The sequence below is a fragment of the Sus scrofa genome, chromosome 11 (assembly GCF_054392235.1).
Source record: "Sus scrofa isolate SSC_HxYL_T2T_F1_AM1 chromosome 11, Sscrofa_HxYL_maternal_Yorkshire_Landrace_v2.0, whole genome shotgun sequence".
Taxonomy (NCBI): domain Eukaryota; kingdom Metazoa; phylum Chordata; class Mammalia; order Artiodactyla; family Suidae; genus Sus; species Sus scrofa.
The window spans coordinates 25,939,123-25,963,494 of NC_139393.1; the positions used below are offsets into that span (position 1 = coordinate 25,939,123).

Below are 24,372 nucleotides of genomic sequence, written 5' to 3' on the forward strand. Positions count from 1 at the left end.
TCACGGGCTTGTCCCTGGCTCCAGCAGATGCTGTGAACCGAGGCAGACACAGGGAGGTGATTCATTATGTTAAGTCCCCTTGCCTGCCCCGTGGACCCACTGTTTGATAGAGTCACTTACAGCTGAGTCAGGCTCTCATACCCACACTCCCCAGAAACCTACCTTCTTTCTGTGGGTCCAGAAGGAGGAGATTGAAGGGACCATGTTGTAGTTTGAATGTTTGGGTGCCCCCCAAATTCACACGTTGAAAGCCTACCCTCAGAGTTGCTGTTATGGTGCAGCAGAAACGAACCTGACGAGTATCCGTGAGGAATGCAGGTTCGATCCCTGGCCTTGACCACTGGGTTAAGGGTCTGGCGTTGCCATGAGCTGCGGTATAGGTCGCAGAGGTGGCTTGGATCTGGCATTGCCGTGGCTGTGGCATAGGCCGGCAGCTGTAGTTCTGATTCAGCCCCTAGCCTGGGAACTTCCATATGCCATCAGTGTAGCCCTAGAAAGACAAAAAATAAATAAATAAAATATTTTTTTAATTTTAAAAAAGAGGGGAATTTATTTCCCTTCCCATGAGTCTGAGCTGGCCCATAATCACTTACCCATCGGAAGGTGGTAGAAGTAATGCTGGCCCAGTGCCCTGCCAAACCCTGGGAAGTGCTGTGGCACTTTGGGGAGCCCTGACCCTTCATGTAGAAAGCCTGGCTCCTCTGCCAGGAAATCCACATGGAGACAACATGTAGGGAGGCTATGTGGGAAGTGGGGGGTGGCGGGGGGCACGTGAGACAACATGGAGAGGTCACCTGTCCTCGGCCCCAGGAGACCACAGGTGACTCCTGTCCCAGGCATCATCTGGTTATGACCACATGAGACATCTCAGGTGAGACCAGCACAAGAACCTCCCTGCTGAGCCCAGGCAACCCGCAGACCCTCTGGTGGCAGTAAAATGCTCAATATTTTAAGCCCTCTGGTTCTGCAAAAGTCCCCCTGCTGCCCCATCTAAGAGACAAACCCTACGATCCAAAAAATCCCAGGAGTTCCCGCTGTGGTGCAGCAAGTTAAGGATCTAACTGCAGCGGCTTGGGTCAATGCAAAGGTGCGGATTAGATACCCGGCCCTGTGCAGGGGGTTAAAGGATCTAGCTTTGCCACAGCTGCAGCTCAGATTCGATCCCTGGCCTGGGAACGTTCATATACCACAGGAGCAGCAAAAAAAAAAAAAAAAAAAAAAAAAAAAAAAAAAAAAAATCCCCCCACCCCTTCTCTCTCCTTCCAACCTCAGAGCCCCTTTGGGCACACATGCTTTTTCAGTTCTTGCTCAGATTTGCTCTGTGCCACAGAGTGCGTAAGTGCAGAGGCCACAGGATGGGACACACATGGAGTTGTGAGACAGGTTTAAACCACTAGCAAAGCTCCTCCCCTTTGGCCCTCCTGCCCTCACCTGGATCCTCTTCCAATTCAGACCCTTAGAATCACTATCTCCAGCGCTCACTCCTCTTCATCTGGGCTGTGCTCCCTCTCCCCCCAGGACCCACTTCCAGGTCAGGGCTGGGTCCTGGCAGCCCTGATCATGGACTCAACCTCTCTAATCTTGTCCACAGCCTCCGCTTTAGGACAGCTCTAAGGGGCGAGCTCAGCTTCCTCTCCCCAGTGCATCCTTTTGTAACCTTTTTTATTTAGAAAGATTTATTATAGTTGATTTACAATGTTCTGTCAATTTCTGCTGTACAGTAAATGACCCAGTTATACCTATATATACATTCTTTTTCTCACATTATCTTCCATCACAAGTGATCATATGTAGTTCCTTTTGCTGTACAGCAGGATCTCATTGCTTGTCTGTATCCTTTTCTAGATTCCACATAAAAGTGATAGCATATGATGTTTGTGTCTCACTGTCTGACTAGCTTCACTTAGCATGATAATTTCTAGGTCCATCCGCCTTGCTGCAAATGCCATTATTTCACTCTTTTTTATGGCTGAGTAATATTCCATTGTATACATGTACCACACCTTCTTTATCCATTCCTCTGTCAGTGGACATTTAGGTGCCTTCCATGTCTTGGCTATTGTAGAGAGTGCTGCAGTGAACATTGGGGTGCATGATCTTTCTGAGTCCTGGTTTTCTCCAGATAGATGCCCAGGAGTGGGATTGTTGGCTCGTGGTAATTTTTGTTTTTTGAGGAATCTCCATACTGTTTTCCACAGTGGTTTCACCATCCTCAAAGCATCCTGACAGATAACCCTCCATCCTCTCCCTCTGGCCTCCCCACCCACCCCCCTGACATGAGCCCTGATCATCCAGATAAACAGGAGGATATTAAAAACTCTCATTTCGGGAATGGATAAACCACAAGGTCCTGTAGTAAAGCACAGAAAACTATATTCAATATCCGGTCATAAACCATATTGAAGAAGAATATGAACAAGAACACGTGTATGTGTAACTGAGTCACTTTGCTGGACAGCAGAACACAACACAACATTGTAAATCAACTACACTTCAATTAAAAACAAAACAAAAAAAGCCTCTCATTCCACACCCAGCCCTGCAGTCACAAATGAAATCAAATAACACTCTCCAAATGGGAATTAGGAAGCCCTCCACTCGACTTGGTACCTTCCCCATGCCTGCTCTGCTCTGAGAGCCAAGCATGGGAGTTCCCTTGTGGATCAGCAGGTTAAGGATCTTGCACTGTCATGGCAGTGGTTTGTGTCACTGCTAGGGCACGGGTTCAATCCCTCACCCGTGAGGGAACTTGCACTCACATGTCTAGGGCAAGACCAAAAATAAAAACTAGGAGTTCCCATTGTGGCGCAGAGGAAACGAGTCCGACTGGGAGCCATGAGGTTGCGGGTTCGATCCCTGGCCCTGCTCAGTGGGTTAAGGATCCGGCATTGCCGTGAGCTGTAGTGTAGGTCACAGATGTGGCTTGGACCTGGCATTGCTGTGGCTGGCGGCTACAGCTCCGATTGGACCCCTAGCCTGGGAACCACCATATGCCATGGGTGCAGCCCTAAAAAGGACAAAAGACAAAAATAAAAATAAAAATAAATAAATAAATAAGGGCCAAGCATGGCTTATGGCTATTTTATGGGAAATTCCAAACATAAACAAAAGCAGAGAGATACATACAATAAACCCCTGCACGAACCATCCCCCAGGCTCGCAGCAAATCTGTTTTTTTAATCATCTAACCCACTCTCCCCCAACACCCACACTCCAGAAGGTTCTGAGGCAGATCCCAGACATCAGAGTGTTGCATCTCTAAATCCTTCAGCATGTATCTCTAGGAGCAAGGACACCCCTTCGCAACCACGATACCATAGTTCACAGGTTTTGAAAAATCTCATCCCGGGCCAGGCCCTGCCCAGGAATGCCAGGTAAGGCCCACCTGTGGAATGTGGCAGAGAGATGAGAGCGCCGGGCAGGCCCTGGGTGTTGGTCTCCAGCTCTGGGTGCTGGAGGGGACACAGCGGGGCCGGGAACCAGGGGACAGAGCGAGCCACAGACCGAGGGGAAGGAGACACCCAGAGCCACTGGACCTGGAGGCAGCCCCTCCCCTCCTTGTCACCTTTCCCCCCCACCCCGAGCCACCTGTGAGGCTCAGGTGACCTTGGGTGCTTTCAGTACCTGGAGGTAAGAATGGGTCTAGTCATCCACCGCCACCCCAAGAATAGTGCAGATTCCAGTGAGTAGCCACCCATGGTAAGGGTTGCTCCCCATGGCCTTAGCCCTTCCCCCGTCCCCCACTCCCCCTCCACCCCCAACCCCCTCATTCCTCCCTGTTCTCCCTCCCAGGACTCTGCCTAGCTCAGGACATGGCAGGACTCTGCCTCATCTTTCCTATAAATATGAAACATGGGCCAGAGCAGGGAAAGACGCCTGGAAGATTCAAGGTTGGTTCCATCAGGTAGCTTTTTGGAAATTATTTAACAGCTTGCAATGACTGAAAAAGTAGTAACTGTGCCTTGTGCCTCTTGTATCATTTATTGTTTCTATACCAGAGTTCCTCAACTTCAGCACTATTAAATTTTATATTATTATTATTATTATTATTATTATTATTATCTTGTTGTCTTTTTAGGGCTGCCCCCGCAGCACATGGAGGTTCCCAGGCTAGCGGACGAATCAGAGCTGCAGCTGCCGGCCTACACCACAGCCACAGAGACCCCAGATCCGAGCCACATCTGCAGCCTACACCACAGCTCACAGCAATGCCAGATCCTCAACCCACTGATCGAGGCCAGGGATCGAACCTGCGTCCTCCTGGATGCTAGTCAGATTCACTTCCACGGAGCCTCGATGGGAACTCCAACTATTGAATTTTAAACCACATCCATTGGGGGTGGGGGTGGCGGCTGGTCTGAGCCTCGTAGGACACTGAATGGCAGGCCTGGCCCCTAGCCCTGGATGCTGGTAGCGGCCTTTCTCCTCCCAGTTGTGACACCACATCTGTCTGCAGACGATGCCAAAACAATGACTACCCTCCAGTTAAGAAGCCACCGATCTATACAAGAGTGAGTGCTCGGCTATGAGTGTCTTTATTTATTTATTCTTCTAATTTGTCTTAAATCTCTTCTGAAAGAGATCTACTGTGTGAGATAAGTTAGGGACTGAGGAACTTCTCTTTAAAAGCCTCAAGTTTGCCTGTTGGAAGGATTTTGATCAAACTTGCCAGCCGTTTTGCAATCATCATTGTTATGAAGGCTTCAACTATGTAAATTACCTTTAAACCAGAAGCAGCTTGAGTAAATAAAAGCTAAGCCACCAAAGCAAATAATCGGGGTAACTTGAGTGCCTGGATTGTGTGGACATTTTTTTGCCTGTTTTTCAAATGTTTATTTTTCCAGTTAAAACCAACAAGCGACTGTCTCTGGGATGGGGACAGGAACAAGTCTACAGGTTGTGACACTTTTCCCGTGGACTCCGGAGAACGGAGGGGTTTTACAGGCCTTGACTGGAGATGCCCATCACCTTCTTATTTCATTTTTTTCTTCTTTTTTTTTTTTTTTTTGCAGTCCTAAAAGAGGCAGAACACGCTTCAGGATGTCCACGTTGCAGCAAAAACCAGAAGAGCCGAGGAAGGATGGACAGCCGACGGAAAATCGAGTGTTTCCTGGAGTTACTAGTTTTGCCTGTGCCTCGCTTCTGCTAATGGTCCCACTTGATAATGATTTCATGCCAATCAACCGTCTGAAAGTTAAAACATCTTGTCTGAACCTACAGACATCGCTGCCAGGAGAAGGTCCCCAGGGTAATTTTTAATTTTTATTTTGTTGTCTTTTTAGGGCCGCACCTGCAGTGTATGGAGGTTCCCAGGCTAGTGGTCGAATCGGAGCTGTGATGCCGGCCTACACCAGAGCCACAGCCACAGCCACATAGGATCCAAGCCGCATCTGTGACCTACACCACAGCTCACGGCAATGCCAGATCCTTAATCCACTGAGCGAGGCCTGGGATCGACCAGCGTTTCCACTGAGCCACAACAGGAACTCTCCCAGGTTAATTTAATGATGGTCTGGACACAGGAGGGCTGGTGTGAGTTGCCATAGAAATGCCCTGCCCATGGTTCCCTTGGACTCATCTTGCCAGCCCTTGGCCCTTGTGCCCAGGCAGCCCTGCTCAGCCACTGTAGGGTCCGTGCCCACTTGCAAGCAGCTATTCTAGAACCTGGGCTCCTATCAAAACAAAGCCCGGGTGACATGGAGGCCCTGTGAGAAGCCTCTTAATTTGAAAATTTAAAGGCAGGAAAATCTGATCTGAGGACCCTGCTGAGGGAAGTTTCCGAAGGAAGCCAGAATGAGCGGGAAGCAAGGCCAGAGGTTCAGGGACTCCGAGGGGTCAGCCTTGTCAATGCACTGGGGGCCTCAGAGCCTTCTAGCATCAAGGTATTGGATCTCACACACGTCCCCAACTCCAGTGCAAGGGTTTCTTTGGAAATGAGCTGTCACCGGGACTTCCTGTTGTGGCTCAGCCGTTACAAACCCGACCAGTATCCCTGAGGATGAGGGTTTGATCCCTAGCCTCGCTCAGTGGGTTAAGGATCCCATGTTGCTGTGAGTTGTGGTGTAGGTCACAGACGCGGCTCGGCTCGGGCCTTGCTGTGGCTGTGATATAGGCCAGCAGCTGCAGCTCCAATTCGACCCCAAGCCTGAAAACTACTTCTATATGCTTCTGGTGCAGACCTAAAGAGCAAAAAAAAAAAAAAAAAAAAAAAAAAATGAGGAGGAGGAGAAATGAGCTGTCACTTTAGAAATCAGAGAGCTGGGCCATGAAGTAATTGACTGAGAATAGGCTGGATTGATGAAGAAAAAGTAGGCACAGTGAGTATCTGTGGCCCCCGTGGGGAGGCAGGGAGGCCCGGACAGAGAGGCCCAGCAGCTCAGAGGCTAACCTGCCTCCAGATCTGTGCCTGAGACCGAGTCTCTCTCAGTCCCAGGGCCTGACTCCCCAGCTACCTAGGGGTGGAGGTGGCAGAATGGTCTTCTCCAGCAGCTCATCCAAACTGCCCCCATGCTGTGAGTTCAAACCCCACCCAGGAAGCGGGGGGAAAAAGGACTCTGGTCAGAGATGGAGTCACAGCAGGACTCCTTAAGCCAGAAGATGGCAATTTCAACCTTTTCTGTTTCCTGAGCAGGGACGGGAAAAGAAAAACTGTTCAGAAGCTGAGTTCCCATTGTGGCTCAGTAGTTAACAAATCCAACTAGGAACCATGAGGTTGTGGGTTCAGTCCCTGGCCTCAGCAGGTTAAGGATCCCGTGTTGCTGTGGCTGTAGTGTAGGTTGGTGGCTACAGCTCTGATTTGACCCCTAGCCTGGGAACCTCCATATGCTGGTGAGTGCAGCCCTAGAAAAGACAAAAAAAAAAAAAAAAAAAACTGTTCAGAAGGATGTGGACCCTGGGCACACACTAAGCTTCAAGACGTGATGTGCCCTTGACCAGAACTCCCAGAAGCACTGACCCTCAGGCACAGGGGATGCGGTCAGGCCCCTGGGATCCCATAGCATCTCCATGGGCGCCCCAGCCAGGTGGGGTTGGCCCCTCTCCCATGGTGGGAAACAAAGACAGCCTTGGGGGGCTGCCCAGAGGGTCCAATACACCCCACTTACTGGCCCAGATTATTCCATGGCCACCCAGGGGGCCTGGGGACTTGAACGGAAACTCATGCTGCCAACAGAGGGGACTTTGTTTCCTGGACGGGGCAGGGCTTCCCCCCCCCCCCGCCCCCCTTCATGGGGGGCAGGGCTCGGAGTGGCGTTTGTATGAGTCTTACATTCGGCTTGGCATCGCTGTAAATGTGAGAGTTCACGCTGCGAGAAAATAGATGGCCTTTTCTCTGCAGACTATGACACGCTGCTCAGACCAGGCGGGCAGCTGGCCTCAGAGGCTCTGAGGTGCCAGGAGGAGGGTGTGACATACACCATGCACCTTGGAGGACAACTGGGAGGCCCACACAGAGCCAGGGGCAGAGGCTGCACCCAGAGCTCAGGAATGAGCTGCCCATGGAGGTGGTACCACCTGCTTCTGGAGGCCACGGGAGGCTTTGCCACAGCATCACCTGGAGCTCTCCCCCTGGGTCCCGGTGCTCCATCCCAGACCTCTGCCCACCCCAGGGTCTTCCCCAGCCCGAGCTTCTGCCCACCCTCACGTTCCTTCCCCGAGGAATAGATTCTGTTCCTGGAGATTTCATGGTATCTCATTTAACCTTCGTGACCACAAGTTCATTCCGTCATTCGGTCAGGCATTCCTCCATCCAACAGGTCAAACTGACAGCCAGGCTCTGGGGACAGAAACGAGGACAGGACAGATGTGACATGAAGGTCTATGCGGGAAAGTGGAAAGTAAACAAATAATGACAAAAAGAATGGGTAAGTAAGTAGAAAGGAGGAAAGAAAGAAAGAGAAACAAAGAGAAAGAACGAAAGAAAGAACGAACGAACGAACGAACGAACGAACGAACGAAAGAAAGGAAAGAAAGAAAGGAAAGAAGGATGGAAGGAAGGAAGGAAAGAAGGAAAGAAAGAAACAGAAACAAAGAAAGAAAAAGAAAGAAAGGAAGGAAGGAAGGAGGGAGGGAGGGAGGAAGGAAAGCAAGCAAGCAAGAAAGAAAGAAAGAAAGACCGACCTCTGGATTTTAGTTGGGAACGCAAATAAAATGATTTATTGGCTTCTGCATATACCCTTTATTTTTAGTTTCTGATCATTCTCCTGAGACTGGATTTTCCTAGAGTCCCCAAGGTAACGGGCCCTGGGGACTAATCCACTGAGCCATACAGACGCCATCTGTTTACTCACTTTCACATTTTAATGACATCCCATTCGGACCTTTGTTCAATTTTGTTTTGCCTGCTACATCTTTGTTTTAACATTATATCTGAAATAATTTACTATAATGAATACTTCAAATCTTCCTCATTAAAACCAAGAGGGGCTTTGTTTGTTTGTTTTTTGCATTTCAACTATGTATACTTTCCATAGGAAATGTACCCACTAAAATTTGTCAAGGGACCATCAAAAAAAAAAAAAAAAAAAAAAGAAAGAAAGAAAAAAGAATGGGTAAGTAATAGCCACTTCTTTTAAAAGTGGCTATAGTTGATTTACAATGTTGTGTTTGCTTCTGGTGTACAGCTAAGTAGATCAGTTTATATGTATATATGACTATATATAAAAATATGTATATTTGCATATATATATAAAATATGTATATTTATACATATAAATATATGTAATAAACATATTATACATGTATATTTGTATATACATAAAATATGTATATACATACATATTTATATATAAATATGTATATTTGTACATATGTGTATATATGTATATGTGGATATAGAAATATAAGTAATAAACATATATAGTATATATTATATATTAATATTATATTTTATATATTAATATATATTTCAGATTTTTTCCCTTATAAGTTCTTACAAAATATTGAGTATGGTTTCCTGTGTTTCAGTAGGTCCCTGTTGGTTATCTATTTTATATATAGTAATGTGAATATGTTAATCCCAAACTCCTAATTTATCACCCCCCTTCCCAGTAACCACTTAATCCTCCTGATTCCTTATTTTACAGAGAGGACAAGGGAGTTTGGTCAAGGCCACATGGTTAGTAAGTGGGAGAACTGAAGAAACAGCATCAGAAATGCCCAAAACATAACATTGTAAATCAACTACACTTGAAAAAAATTAGTTTTCATTGCGGCTCAGTGGTAATGAACCGGACTAGAATCCATGAGGACTTGGGTTCGGTCCCTAGCCTCGCTCAATGGGTTGGGGATTTGGTGTTGCTGTGCGCAGTGGGGAAGGCCACAGATAAGCCTTGGATCTCGCATTGCTGTGGCTGTGGTGTAGACCCGCAGCTGTAGCTCCAATTCGACCCCTAGGCTGGGAATTCCCATATGCCACGGGTATAGCCCTAAAAAGGCAAAAGATAAATAAAATTTTAAAAATTAAAAAATTAAGTTAAAAAAAAGAGGGAGTTCCTGTTAGGGCTCAGCGGGTTAAGAACCTACCTGAGGTTGGGTTCGATCCTTGGCCCTGCTCAGTGGGTTAAGGATCCAGCATTGCTTCGAATTGCAACGTAGGTCACAGACAAGGCTCAGATCTGGAGTTGCTATGGCTGTGGTAGGCCTTCCATATGCTGCAGGTGCGGACCTAAAAAAAAAGAAAGAAAAAAGAAATGCCTAAAGCCTGCTCCCCCAGAGGCAGCCCTGGGCTTTCAGAGACAAGAGAGCTGGTCAGCTGTAGATGATGGTCTGGAACTGCTGGGCAGAAGTCCTGGTGGAGACTTAGGAGCCCCTCGGGGGTCAGGCTGTTTGCAGAACCCAGGCCTGTTCTGCAGGATCAAAAGCTGGTCCTCTCAGGATTTTCATCCAGGTTACTTAAAAAAGCAATTACTGCTGACTCTGGGTTTCTGCCCTCCCACTGCCCCAGACACATAAAGTCCATCCTGCCGGGCACGGTCCCAAAGATCCAGAAAGTCAAGGTCTGGGGGCCAGAAAGACCAGTCCGGAACAGATGCTTCCAAAAGTGACTTAGGCAAGACCGCCACATGTGTAGAGCCAGTGCCCTAGGTTCCCGCCTTAGAGAAAAGAGAGAAAGAGCTTGGGCTGGAAGTCAAGGCTCGCGGCCCCGGCTCCCTCTCACCAGCTGCATCAAGTTGATTAAGTCACTTGCTGTCCCCGAGCAAATGTCGGGGGTGGGCGGGGAAACAGGCAACATCACCGATTGTATCCTGCGGCGCATGCGCTGTGGGCGGGATCAGGGGCCAGGGGCGGAGCCTGAGTCGGAGGCGGGGCTGGCTGGAGGTCGGCAGCGCTCTCCCAGCCTGTGACAGGAGCGTGACTGGATGTCGAGGAGTCGAGTGCCTGTTGAACAGAAGCCCCCTTTGAACCCCAAAGAAGGTCGTCATCCGGTTTTACTTGTTCGGTGTGTGACGTTAGAAGACAGGGACCCCACGTCTCAAAAAGACGAACTATCCAGGGGCAGAACCAAAAAAGCCCAACGCAATAACCGAGGTCAACAGCTGGAAAAACCAACTGAAGGGACAGGAAAGGGGTGGTGGTTGCTGTCACCATCACCAATCCCCAGACCCAGTGCCCATCTTTGCGGGGGGCGGGGACGCCAGGGGGCGCCAGTGAATCTGTGGCTTTGCCCCTCCTCCACTTCAAGATGCGTCTCAGAGAGGGGCCTTGGTTCTTCAGAGACTTTGGTGAGAACTTCTTTCTGCTTCTCATCATCTCTCGCTATGCTTGACAGACAAACACCAAACCATAAACCATGGCTTTCTGGATCATGATAACCACGTGGGTTATCCCCACAAACCGCCTTAAAAGCCAAGTTGCTGGGACAGTGGCCCCGGGAGTAGGAGGAATTGCTCAAGAGTGAGAAAATCCAGTGGAGAAATATCGTGAGCATCTGGGCTCCATTGAGCAACCAGCCGCTCTGGAGAGGATGCAAGGGTCGTTGCTCCTGGACACCGGCTGGAGGTGAGTATGCAGGGTCCCCTCCACCACCTGCAGGGCCCGGGCGAGGCTGTACCCAGAGGAGCTCCCAGCAGTCAGCCCTCTCCTCCTGCACCAGAGTTCTGTCCTCAAACCCCACCCCTTGTTCCCCAGAGTGTCTGCCCCCCAGTCACCCCTTGGATCTGTGGGTGTGGGTCAAAATGAGGAGCCCTCCCTGCAGGACAGACCCAGGAAAACCAGAACCAGGAAGGAAGCCAAAGCAAGCTCTGACAGCAGGCTCAGGCCGCTGGGCTGGCTGTCTCAGGGCCCCGGTACCTGGAAAGTGGCCTGGAAGGGCAGGTACGGTTTCCAGTGAGCACAGCTTGAGGCCATCCCCGTTGTAACTCCCATTGGTCAGGATGTAGCTGGAAGAAGGCCAGCACAGCTTTCTCTAAAACAGAGCCCCAAGCAGGGGCCTGGTCACCTGGCTCAGATGGCCATGCCATATGTGTAGAAAATGTGTGCATGTGTGTGTATTGGCTTCCCTCCCTCTCCCTTCCTCTCTAGCTCTCTCTCTCTCTCCCTCTCTCTCTCTCACGCACACACACACACTGAAACCCCATTAAGAGCCAAGAGAGAAACAAGTCCTCATTTAACTGGCCTTTACTCAGGCAAATATATCCTGGAGCAGGAGGGGTTTCTTGTCTTACTCAAGCTTTTCTTCTGAGGCGTCTCCTCTAATGGGAAAGGAGACATCTTAAAATTATATTACATCAAAATTGTGCCATTGCTTATAATGTGGAATCTAAAATATGGCACAGGAGTTCCCGCTGTGGCTCAGTGGTAATGAATCCGACATGAGGATGAGGGTTTGATCCCTGGCCCCACTCAGTGGGTTAAGGATTCGGCATTACCGTGAGCCATGGTGTAGGTCGCAGACGCCACTCGGATCTTGTGTTGCTGTGGCTGTGGTGTAGACCAGCAGCTGCAGCTCCAATTTGACCCCTCGCCCAGGAGCCTCCATATGCCTCGGGTGCAGCCCTAAAAAGACAATCAATCAATCAATCAATAAAATATTTCACAAATGAACCTAGCTACTAAACAGAAGTAGACTCACAGACGTAGAGAACAGACTTGGGGTTGCCAAGGGGGTGGAAGGAGGGAGTGGAATGGACTGGGAGTTTGAGGTTGGTAGATGCAAACTATTCCATTTAGGATGGATAAGCAATGAGGCCCTACTGTACAGCACAGGGAACTATATCCAGTTTCTTGGGATAGACAGTGACGGAAGAAACTATAAAAAAGGGTATATATATATATTTATATATATGTATGGATGTGTATATAAAGATGTGTGTGTGTGTGTGTGTGTATATATACACATGCATATTTGACTGGGTCACTTTGCTGTACAGAAGAAATTGACACAACATTGTAAATCAACCATACTTTAATTTTTTTTAAATATTTAAAAAAATAAGAAAAGAAAGTTGTGCCAAGAAAGAGTCACAGCCATGAGAGAGAACGTGTTGACCAGCCAGATCTCCATGTGATGACAAACCACCCCCAACCTCCCAGGATGGGATGGGAACAGGTTGCCCAGGGTAGGACATGAGGCTTGAGGGGGTCCCTCAGCACCTTGGGGATGGAGGAGAGAGAAAAAGGACACCTTAGGAGAACAGGTATGGACCCAAGTCCAACAAGGAAGACTTGTACTTCAGCCTCTCTGCTCTGAGTTCTTTTAGGTGATGGGCCATCAGGTGTAGTCACAAAAGAGGACCCAGAAGAGGCTCCAGAAATGAAGTTTACAATCCAGCAGTTATGGTCCCTGGTATTTAGCCCCAAAGAGTTGAAGACATATGTCCACACCAAAGCCTACACACGGGTTTTTAGAGCAAGGTTGTTCAAAATTGCCAAGATTTGAAAGCACCCAAGATGTCCTTCAGTAAGGAAATGGTTCTTCTGTGGCACAGTTAGAATCAGACAATGGGATATTATTCAGCACTTAAAAAAAAAAAAAAAAGAGCTATCAAGCCACAGAAAGACATGGAGGGAACTTAGAAGTATATTATAATGAAAAAAGCAGAGTTCCCATCATGGCGCAGCAGAAAGGAATCTGACTAGGAACCATGAGGTTGCGGGTTCGATCCCTTGCCTCACTCAGTGGGTTAAGGATCCGGCGTTGCTGTGAGCTGTAGTGTAGGTCACAGACACGGCTCGGATCTGGTGTTGCTGTGGCTCTGGCGTAAGCTGGCAGTAACAGCTCCAATTAGACCCCTAGCCTGGGAACCTGCATATGCCATGGGTGTGGCCCTAAAAAAGACAAAAAAATAAAATAAAAATTTTTAAATAAGTAAAAAAAGTCAATCTAAAAAGGCTATGTATTTTATGATATATTTGATATATTACATCAAAGTTGTATCATCACTTATGGCTATAACTATATGACTTTCTGGAAAAGGAAAAACTCTGGAGACAGTAAAAAATCAGTGGCTGCCAGGAGTTGAGGTGGGGCATAAATAGTTGGAGCATGGAGGAGCTGCAGACTGGGCAGTGAAAAGTCTCCATATGATAACCTAATGGTGGACACAAGTCAATATCCATTGGTCTAAATCTGCAGAATGTATGGCACCAAGGATTTCCCTTTGTGGCTCAGCAGTTAACGAGCCTGACTAGCATCCATGAGGATGCAGGTTCGATCCCTGGCCTCACTCGGTGGGTTAAGGATCCGGCATTGCCGTGAGCTGTGGTGTAGGTTGTAGATACGTCTCAGATGCTGCATTGCTGTGGCTGTGGTGTAGGCCTTCGGCTGTAGCTCCAATTCGACCCCTAGACTGGGAACCTCCATATGCCGCAGGTGTGGCCCTAAAATAGCAAAAAAAAAAAAAAAAAAAAAAAAAAAAAAAATGACACCAAGAGTGAACAGTAATGTAAACCATGGACTTCAGGGAATTATGATATGTCACTGTGAATTCATCAGTCATGACAAATATGCCACTGGTGGGGGATGTAGTGGGGGATGTTGATGATGGGGCGGCTATGTATGCGGAGGGTGGGGGTATGTGGGATACCTGTACCTTCTGCTCAGTTGTGCTGAGAATCTAAAACTATTCTAAAAATAATAAAGTAGAGGAAGGGAGGGAAGGATGGAAGAGAGAAAGAAAGAGAAAGAAAGAAAGGATGGAAGGAAGGAAGAAAGGAAAAGAAAGAAAGGGGCGTTCCCGTCCTGGTGCAGTGGTTAACGAATCCAACTAGGAACCATGATGTTGCGGGATTGATCCCTGGCCTTGCTCAGTGGGTGAAGGATCCGGCATTGCCATGAGCTGTGGTGTAGGTCACAGACGCAGCTCGGATCCCGAGTTGCTGTGGCTCTGGCGTAGGCCAGTGGCTACAGCTCCGATTAGACCCCTAGCCTGGGAAACCTCCATACGCTACAGGCAGAGCCTTAAAAAACAAACAAACAAACAAAAACACAGAATATATTGTGGCGATAGGCACTGGAGATCAAGGTGGTAGGACCTCCAGATCTTGTGGGCAACAGGACACTGTCTCTAGTTCGCACCCAGGGCCCAGTTTTGGGGTGTTGATAGTGAGCCCTACAGCAGAGCACATGTGTCTCCACTGTACAGGTTCTATGGCACGGCTTGGGGTGACTTATCTGGATATGCAACTTCCAAACCAGATACCCCAATGCTCTTGGAATTGCCGTGAGCTCCCCAAGGTCTTGTTACTAAATTCTCTCTGTATATCATCAGCCAAGTTCAGTGGCTTTTGCTTGCAATTATGAATCTTGATTGAAAGAACAACTTGCATTTTCCTGGCTAAAGAGGGGATTGCTTTATGCCCTCTTGCCCAATTCTGCCTCTCGAGAGTATATCAAGGATCCAGCATCCTTGGCTGATGGCCATTGGGGATTAGAATGGCCACTCAGTGGCCCCACTCTGAGAAGAGAGCCCTCAGCCCTGATATCTAAGACCTCCAATGTCTCAAGACCTTGGCCACTTCACTACCACTGGAGCGAAATGCCCCAATGTGGATGCGTGGGTCTGCTCCCCACTTAACCTTGGCCTTGTGAAAATAACCAGCTCTCACCACCATCACCCCTTCTCCAGGGACTCCTTGGAGCCTGTGGTTTTCCAGCTACTTTGCTGTTGAGTGTGGGAAAGGAGATAAGGGACGCGCACAAGGTTGAAAAGCTTCCAGAAGCATCTAGTAGGTCTGTCTCTTATTAACACTGGTTGGCTGTTCTCTGCCTGAAATCAGACCATGTCTGTCATCACCCTGGGCTGAAGCAGGATGAATCAGAACCCATCGATGTAGGGAATCCTCCGTGGTCTCCCCCAGCCACACTTGGCACTGAATTCCAAGCAACGGAAGAGACCAGCCAGGATGGATTTCTAACCATGACCCTGACGAATGCCAAAATCATGCTTTAGAGCCACCTCCTCTGTCCGCCGGCTCTCCGTATTGTGGGGCTTTTCATGACTGTATCTGAAAAGCCTGACATCTTCCCAGAAACCTCCCCCAGTGAATTGCTTGTGTGGTCTCGGAGGGAGCCTCAGGCTGACCTCAGAGCTTGGAGGCGGTCAGCCCTAGACAGCAGGAGACTCTATGCCTGCCCTGCTCCCATGGGCGTAAGATTCGAAGATCAATGTTCTTAGCTTTTCCGAAGAACTCTTTTGTCACATGTCAAATCTCATGGATGAACTGCAACTTTCCTTGATTCGGTGGGGAAGGGCATAGATTCTGTAGTCCAGCTGGAACATAGAGAGAATGGGAGGGACTTTTAATGTGGCAGAACCGGGCCAACTCAGAGCCACTGGTGCCAATCCTGGCAGTCTGTCCATATCCGATATTGACAACATCATCCACCATGCCTACAGTTTAGTGAATAAAATCTTCCATTTCCTCCCATTCTTCTTCTTCTTTCAGCCTTTTTCTTTTTCTTTCTCTTTGGCTGCCCCACAGCATATGGACACTCCGGGTTAGGGATCAGATCCGAGCCACAGTTGCAACCTATGTCACAGCTGCAGCAATGCTGGATCTTTAACCCACTGTGCTGGGCTAGGGATTGAACCCGGGGCTCTAAAGCCACCACCAATTGTGTTGCACCAAAGCGGGAACTCCCTTCTTTCAGCCATTAAATGAAGCATTCTTTGAAACACGTCATTCTCTAAGGACTCACCAAGGCAAATTACTAAGATTGAGACCAACAAAAGGATGCCGGGGCTTTGTGCTGAAAGAAAAATACCTTATTCTTCAAACAAGTTTGAGTTGCTCATTCATCATCTCCTGGGCCACTGATTGGCTTCTCCTGGTGGGACTGGTCTACTCCAAAGCTGGGACATCTTCCTACCCATGAGGCTGCCCTAAAGGAGACCAGACAGAGGGTAGGGCTTGCAGAGTGAGTTAGGAGAGGTCACTCATGAGGCCGAGAAAACATAACCTAGGCAGAGCTGTGGGAAAAATGCTCACCCCATCCAACTCCATCTCCTCTCCTGTGGCTCAGGATGAGAGGCCCTGGAATACTCTGGCCTTGTTGTTTCTGACTTCAAAAAATGTCTCTTCCATGTCCCTTTCCCAACCAGAAGCCATAGTACTTCAAAGCTTAGGGCTCCTCAAGACGTGGAAACAACCTAAATGTCCATCAACAGATGAATGGATTAAAAAAATGTGGTACATATATACAATGGAATATTACTCAGCCATAAAAAAGAGTGAAATAATGCCACTTGCAGCAACATGGATGGACTAGAGATTCTCATACAAGTGAATAAGTCAGACAGAGAAAGACAAATACCATATGATATCATTTACATGTGGGATCTAGAATATGACACAACTGAACTTATCTATGAAACAGAGACAGAAGCACAGATATAGAGAACAGACTCATGGTTGCCAAGAGGGAGGGGGTTGGAGGAGGGATAGATTGGGGATCTGGGATTAGCAGATGCAGACTCTTACGTATAGGATGGATAAATAACAAGGCCCTACTGTGTAGCACAGGGAGCTATATTCAATGTCCTATAATGAACCATAATGGAAAAGAATATGAAAAAGTATATGGGTATATACATATAACTGAATTATAGGAGGGCCAGTGCAGCTTTCTCTGAAACAGAGCCCCAAGCAGGGGCCTGGTCAGCTGGCTCAGATGGCAATGCCATAAGTGTGGAAAATGTGTGTGTGTGTGTGTGTATTTACTTCCTTCCCTCCCTCTCCCTCCTCTCTAGCTCTCTCTCTCTCACACACACATACACACACACACACTGAAACCCCATTAAAAGCCAATAGACAAGTCCGCATTCAACAGGCCTTTACTTAGGCGAGTGCTATCCTGGTGCAGGATGGGTTTTCTGTCCTTACTCAAGCTTTTCCTCTGAGGTTGTGCCTCTGTTGGGGAAGGACACATCTTAAAATTATATTCATCAAAGTTTTCTGCCACCACTTATATGTGGAATCTAAAATATGGCACAGGAGTTCCCCTTGTGGCTCAGCGGTAACAAACCCGACTATATCCATGAGGACTCAGGTTCGATCCTTGGCCCTGCTCAGTGAGTTAAGGATCTCAGCGTTGCCAAGTGCTGTGGTGCAGGTCGCAACTATAGCTCAGATATGATCCCTGGCCCAGGAGCTCCATATGCCAAAAAAAAAAAAAAAAAGTGGCCAAAAAAGAAGAAAGATAGAAAAAGATAAAGGAAGGGAGGGGAGAGAGAGAAAGAGAGAAAGGAAGGAAGGAAGGAAGGAGTTCCCATTGTGGCGCAGCAGAAACGAATCCCACTAGGAACCATGAGGTCGCGGGTTTGATCCCTGGCCCCGATCAGTGGGTTAAGCATCTGGCGTTGCCATGAGCAGTGGTGTAGGTCGCAGACGCAGCTCGGATCTGGCGTTGCTGTGGCTCTGGTATAGGCCAGCAGCAACAGCTCCAATTTGACCCCTAGCCTAGGGACCTCCATATGCTGCGGGTGTGGCCCTAGAAAGAAAGAAAGAGAGAGAGAGAGAGAGAGAGAGAGAGAGAGAAAGAGAGAGAGAGAAAGAAAGAAAGAGAGAAAGAGAAAGAAAGAAAGAAAAAGAGAGAGAGAAAGAGAAAGAAAGAGAGGAGAGAAGGAGAGAAAGAGAGAAAGAAAGGAAGGAAGGAAGGAAGGAAGAAAAGAAAGAAAGAAAGAAAGAAAGAAAGAAAGAAAGAAAGAAAGAAAGAAAGAAAGAAAGAAAGAAAGAAAGGAAGGAAGGAAGAAAGAAAGAAAGAAAGAAAGAAAGAAAGAAAGAAAACCAGTGCTGGGGGAGGCACCCAGAAGTGTCTGGTCCCCTGGTGCTTGGGGTGGGCTTCAGGGGGGTGGGCTTCAGGGGGACCCAGGAGCATCTCGCCCTGTAACTCCATAGCCTGCCCTCTCTAGGCTCACCTAGCTTTTCTCCATCTAAGGAGGGACAGGGTTGAGTGGCTTGCAGCAGTCACCCTGGAGCACAGCCCCTGAGCCACCACCCTGGCCCCTGAGCTCTCTCTCACCTGCCCAACCACCTTGACCTGCAGTGTGGAGCCTGATCCCACTATCCAGGCCTTAGGTAACAGGGCCAGGTTGGGCCACTAGCATCCTCATTTGCTGCAGCTTAGAGGGGGATATTTGAGGCTACTTTCCTCAGAAAGTGGCTCTCCAGCTTCGTAGATTTCTCAGCCAGGTCCTGCCACCCCCAGATGCAGACAGTGGCTGCATTGGTCTGCTGGGCTTCAGCCCTTCCACCTGCTCACAACGGGGGATCGGGTCCCCAGTTTCCTCTCTCTCTGGCCACACTACGGGGCTTCCCTGCGGCCACTGCTCACCTCACAGGGTTTTATCCCCAGTACAGAGGACTCTTGCACTTTCTCCCTGTCGCAGCCACAAGGGGTGGGGGAATGCCCAGAGAAACAGGAACAAAAATACCACATGGACTGGGGATGAGAGGGAAAAGGAAGGTCAAAGAAAAGGAACTAAGTATGACGTGCTGTCCTGGATTAGATCCTGAAACAGAAAGAGGCTGAGTGGAAAAACTGGTGCAGAAGTTCCCCTTGTGGCGCAGCGGTAACAAATCCCACTAGTATCCACGACAATGTGGGTTTGATCCCTGGCCTCGCTCAGTGGGTTCAAGATCCAGCATTGCCATGAGCTGTGGGGTAGGTCACAGACACGGCTCAGATCCTGTGTTGCTGTGGCTGTGGCGTAGGCCGGTGGCCACAGCTCCGATTCAACCCCTAGCCTGGGAACCTCCATATGCCGCAGGTGTGGCCCTTAAAAGACAAAAAAAAGCAAAGAAAAGAAAGAAGAAAAACTGGTGCAGTCAGATTAAAGTCCGCAGAGTTCCATGCGTTGCGCTCGTGCCAATTTCTTTTCTTTTCTTTTTTTTTTAATCATTTGAAATTTTTATTTTTATTTTTTTGTAATGACTTTTATGTTTTCCATTGTAGTTGATTTATAGTGTTCTGTCAATTTTCTGCTGCACAGCCAGGTGACCCAGTCACCCCTACATGTATACCTTCTTTTCTCTTATATTATCATGCTCATGTCAATTTCTAAGCTCTGACAAGGGCGCTGTGCATATGTGAGATGCTAACATTAGGGGGAAAGGGGATGTGGGAACTCTGCATTACCTTTGAAACTTTCCTATAAATCTACAAGTATTCCCAAATTTAAAAGCATATTTTTTCCAAAATAATAATAACAATAATAATAATAAAGGGAAAAAAATAGCGTCCAGCCCTGCCGGGTCCCCACATCTTGCTTCCTTGATGATCCTCCTGGGGAGAATCTGTCCTGGTCCCAAGCCCAAGACCCATGCTCACTAGAGGAAGATGGAATTTAGAGAGTTTGAAAACCAAAATGTTTCTGGTATATCTTTTTTTGTTTTTGTTTGTTTTTGTCTTTTTGCCGTGTCTTGGGCCGCTCCCTCGGCATAGGGAGGTTCCCAGGCTAGGGGTTGAATCGGAGCTGTAGCTGCCAGCCTACACCAGAGCCACAGCCACTCGGGATCCAAGCCGCATCTGCAACCTACACCACAGCTCATGGCAACGTCAGATCCTTAACCCACGGAGCAAGGCCAGGGATCAAACCCGAAACCCCATGGTTCCTAGTCGGATTCATTAACTGCTGAGCCACGATGGGAACTCCAGTGTTTCTGGTATATCTAGCGCCTAGGGATGTTAGGAAATCCTCAAAAAAGGGGGGAAGGAAGTATGAAAATCAGTGGAGTAAGAGAGGTTCCTAAACTGAAGGATTACTCAGAACCACTCAGGGGGGAGTTCCTGTTGTGTCTCAGTGGGTTAAGAAACAGACTAGTGGAATTCCCATTGGAGTCAGTGGTTAATGACTCCAACTAGGAACCACGAGGTTTCGGATTCGATCCCTGGCCTTGCTCCGTGGGTTAAGGATCTGGCATTGCCATGAGCTGTGGTGTAGGTCGCAGATGTGGCTCGGATCCTGTGTTGCTGTGGCTGTGGTGTAGGCCGCTACAGCTCCAATTCAACCCCTAGCCTGGGAACCTCCATATGCCATGGGGGTGACCCTAGAAAAAGGCGAAAAGATGAAAAAAAAAAAAAAAAGAAAAAAGAAACTGACTAGTGTCATGAGGATGCTGGTTCTATCCACACTCGGTGGGTTAAGGATCCAGCGTTGCCATGGCTGTGGTGTAGGCTGGCAGCTGCAGCTCCGATGTGAACCCTAGTCTGGGAACTTCCATATGCCATGGGCGCGGCCCTAAAAAAAAAAACAACAACAAAAACCACTAATGGGATCCATGCTTTGTAACTCTCTGAGGAGGGGCTTTATCATCTTTATCATGAGATATGTCCCCCCAAATTACTTAACAAGGTACCTTTCTTTCTTAAGGCCCTAGTGGAAGGATTTCCACTGTCTCTGTGGGAAGCCTGGCTCCAGCCTGACTCTTGTGTCCACTCTCCAGTTGCTCTGCTGCCCTTCTGGCCCCACCTTGAGCTTCAGCTCTGGCCATGGCCATGCTCTCCAGACCCAAGCTACATGGGCACCTCGGTCTCAGACCTGGGTCTGCGTCTCACTGCATGAATAACTTGCTTGGAGCCCAGGACCTCTACTCGACTCTGGGTAGAGTGGATGAGAAGCCATGGGTGTTGATGGAAAGAGAGACATGATCTGACTTTGGATTTGAAAGGTTCGTTCCACCCCCATCTAGAGAATAGATTTGGGGGAAAGGAAAAGTGGGAAGGGTTGAACATTTGAAGCATAACTAGGAGGTTTTGCAAATAAACCAGGTGAGCAAAGACGGTGGCTTGGACCAGAGTGGAAGGGCTGGAGGTAGTGAGAGGTGAATGGGGTATATATTTGAGGAGAGAGTCAATATTATCCATGAAATCAGGATTCAGGAATGTGAAAGAAAGAATAGAATCAAAGCCAGCTCCAAAGTTTGGGGCCCGAACAAGTGAGAGGAGGGAGTTTGCCTCAGGAGGATTGCATATTTGAGATAAAGATGGAATCAGGAGTTTGGATAGATTAACTTCAAGATAATGTTTGTCAGCCAATTGGCAAAGTCAAGCAGGAAGTTAGGGGCATGAGACTGGGGTCAGCCTAGAGATATAAACCTTAGAGTTCATCAGCGCATAGATGCCATTTTTAAGTCATGAGTTGATCAAAGGGGATGAAAGTGGATAAAGAGAAGTCCAAGCACTAAGGCACGGGGCCAACCTTCAGATAAGGAGGTACAGAGAAACAGCAAAGAGACTGGGAAGAAGAGCCCCTAAAAGGAGAACAAACCATGTCCCAGAAGCCAGGATGAAGTAAGCCTCCGGGAATGACCAACAATCCAATGCTGCTCAAGCTGAGAAGATGCTTTGACCACTGTCAACATGGGAGTCACTGGTGATCTTAACAGTGGCTATTTTGGCAGAAGAGTGAAGACTGATTTAAGTGTGGCCAAAAAAGAATGGAAGAATGGAGTTCCCATGGTGGCTCAGTGGAAACGAACCCGACTAGCATCCATGGCCTCGCCCCGTGGGTTAAGGACCCGGCGTTGCCGTGAGCTGTGGTGCAGGTTGCAGGCGTGGCTCAGATCTAGCGTTGCTGTGGCTGTGGCATACGTAGGTCAGCAGCTGTAGCTATGATTCAACCCCTAGCTGGGAACTTCCATATACTGCGGGTGTGGCCCTAAAAGAAAAAGTGGGGGGGGGGGACAAATGGGAGGAAAGGAAGCCGAGATGGTGAGCACTTCTGCATAAAAGAGGAAACAGGTAGTAGCTAGAGGCAGATGTGGAGTCCATGGATGCTATGGGGTTGTGTTTGTTTTCTGGGTGGAGGAGAACGTGCTTGTGTATGCAAATCGGAATAATGCAGGAGAGACAGCGAGGACAGAACTGCCACACCGAAGAGCTTAGGTGGACAAGAAAGGCTTGGATCTAGTGAATCAAGATCAAGATCTAGGCGTTCCCATTCTGGCTCAGTGGAAACGAATCTGACAAATATCCATGAGGACGCAGGTTAATCCCTGGCTTTGCTCAGTGGGTTAAGGAGCCAGCGTTGCCGTGAGCTGTGGTGTAGGTCGCAGATGTGGCTCGAATCCCGAGTTGCTGTGGCTGTGGCGTAGGCCAGCAGTTGTAGCTCCAATTCGACCCCTAGCCTGGGAAACTCCATATGTCACAGGTGCGGCCCTAAAAAGACAAAAGACAAAAAACAAGCAAACAAAAAAAGATCAAGATCTAGGCATTCCCATTGTGGCTCAGCGGAAACGATACTGACTAGCATCCATGAGGTTGCAGGTTCGATCCCTGGCCTCGCTCAGTGGGTTAAGGATCTGGCATTGCCGTGAGCTGAGGCCAACAGCTACAGCTCCAATTCAACCCATAGCTTGGGGACCTCCATATGCCACAGGTGCGACCCTAAAAAGACAAAAGACAAATAAAAAAGATCAAGATCTAGAGCAAGTGGGCTGGTCTCAGATGATGGTCTAGTTACAGGAAGGAGGGCAGAATAAACAGGCACCAGAACAAGCGGGATGGTGGAAGGAGCGTGGGGAAGTTTTATCCATTTTTCTGGTGAAATACAGAGCGAGGTCATCAGCAGAGAGGGAGGAAGGGGGAAGAGATTGGAGGAGAGCAGAGAAGGTGTGAAATAGAGGTTTAGGGGAGAGGAAAGTGGAGTCAGATCACCAGGCAAAGCCCAGGACCCACGTGAGTTACGGAGTTAATTGAAACCAGGCAGCGAGGGCATGTGCGTTTCGCCAGCCACTTCGGGGATCCCGGGCAAGCATGGAGGAGAGACACCAACTACAAACACAAATGAAGATAAAATGCCCTTTTAAAAAAATTCACTTGAACAGCAGAAAAGTTTAAAGTATCCTCAAAGGATATATACCAGGAAAGGGTGAAATAGAAACTTCATACATATCTGGTAAGAGTGAAAATTGGTACAATTCACTTCAGAAATTATCCCCTGCAGAGTTCTTTTTGTGGCTCAGGGGGTTGAGAACCCAATAGAGTGTCCATGAGGATGCGGGTTCAATCCCTGGCCTTGCTCAGTGGGTTAAGGATTCAATGTTGCTGTGGCTGTGGCATAGGCCTGCAGCTGTAGCTCCGGCTCTGATTCAACCCCTAGCCCGGGAACTTCCATAGACTGCAAGTGTGGCCATAAAAAACATTTTTATTTTATTTTTTGAATGGTTTTTATTTTTTCCATTATAGCTGGGTTTTTTTGTAAGAAATTATATCCTGAGTCTTAAAAATATTCATTTTCACTTCTAAGAAGGTAATAAAAACTAAGAAAAATGCACTCAAAAACTTTAAGTATTATTCACACTTGGATAAAATTGGAAATAATTAAATTACCAATATTAGAGGCTGAGTAACAAAAATAACAGGATAACCATCTATGAAGTAGTAGCATTCATTGAAAAGGATGTTTACCAAGAGTCTTTAACAACATGAAAAATCCTTAAGCTATAAAGTTACAGCACTAAAAATAGTCCCAAAAAATGCATTTTTAAAAGTCACTTAGAAAATTCCAAAATCTTCATTGTAATTCTCTTTGGGTAGTAAGATTATAGATGGTTTTTATTTTCTTCATTATTGTTTTCTGTGTTTTCTGAAATGGATATGTGTTTCTGTCATAAGCAGGACAAAAATAGTATGTTTTATAATTCCCATCGTGGTGCAGTGGAATCCCACTAGGAACCACAAGGTTATGTGTTCAATCCCTGGCCTTACTCAGTGGGTTAAGGATCTAGTGTTGCCCTGAGCTCGGCTCGGATCCTGCATTGCTGTGGCTTTGGGGTAGGCCGGCAGCTATAGCCTCAGGTGTGGCCCTAAAAAGCAAAAAAAAAAAAAAAAAGCTGTGTTTAAAAATACTGGAATTTTTGTGTGGCTCAGGGCATTAAGGATCCAGCATTGTCACTGCTGTGGCACAGATTTAGTCCCTGGCCAGGAACTTC

General features: G+C 47.8%; 1 protein-coding gene and 1 long non-coding RNA gene across 3 annotated transcripts in view; one reads left to right on the forward strand and one right to left on the reverse strand.

The window, feature by feature from the left end:
- VWA8 (von Willebrand factor A domain containing 8) overlaps nucleotides 1-24,372 on the forward strand; it is a 545,205-nt gene that overhangs the window by 406,354 nt on the left and 114,479 nt on the right. The gene's annotated exons all lie outside the window — the stretch shown is intronic.
- LOC110258800 (uncharacterized) lies at nucleotides 4,531-10,175 on the reverse strand. Of its 2 annotated transcripts, none has more exons than XR_002341248.2 (3): nucleotides 9,523-10,175; nucleotides 7,637-7,774; nucleotides 4,531-5,187 (listed from the first exon to the last, which is right to left on the reverse strand). It is a non-coding gene; the product is annotated as an uncharacterized LOC110258800 (long non-coding RNA). The 2 variants fall into 2 exon arrangements; XR_014819593.1 differs by having other exon boundaries at nucleotides 4,798-5,187; nucleotides 7,700-7,774; nucleotides 9,523-10,161.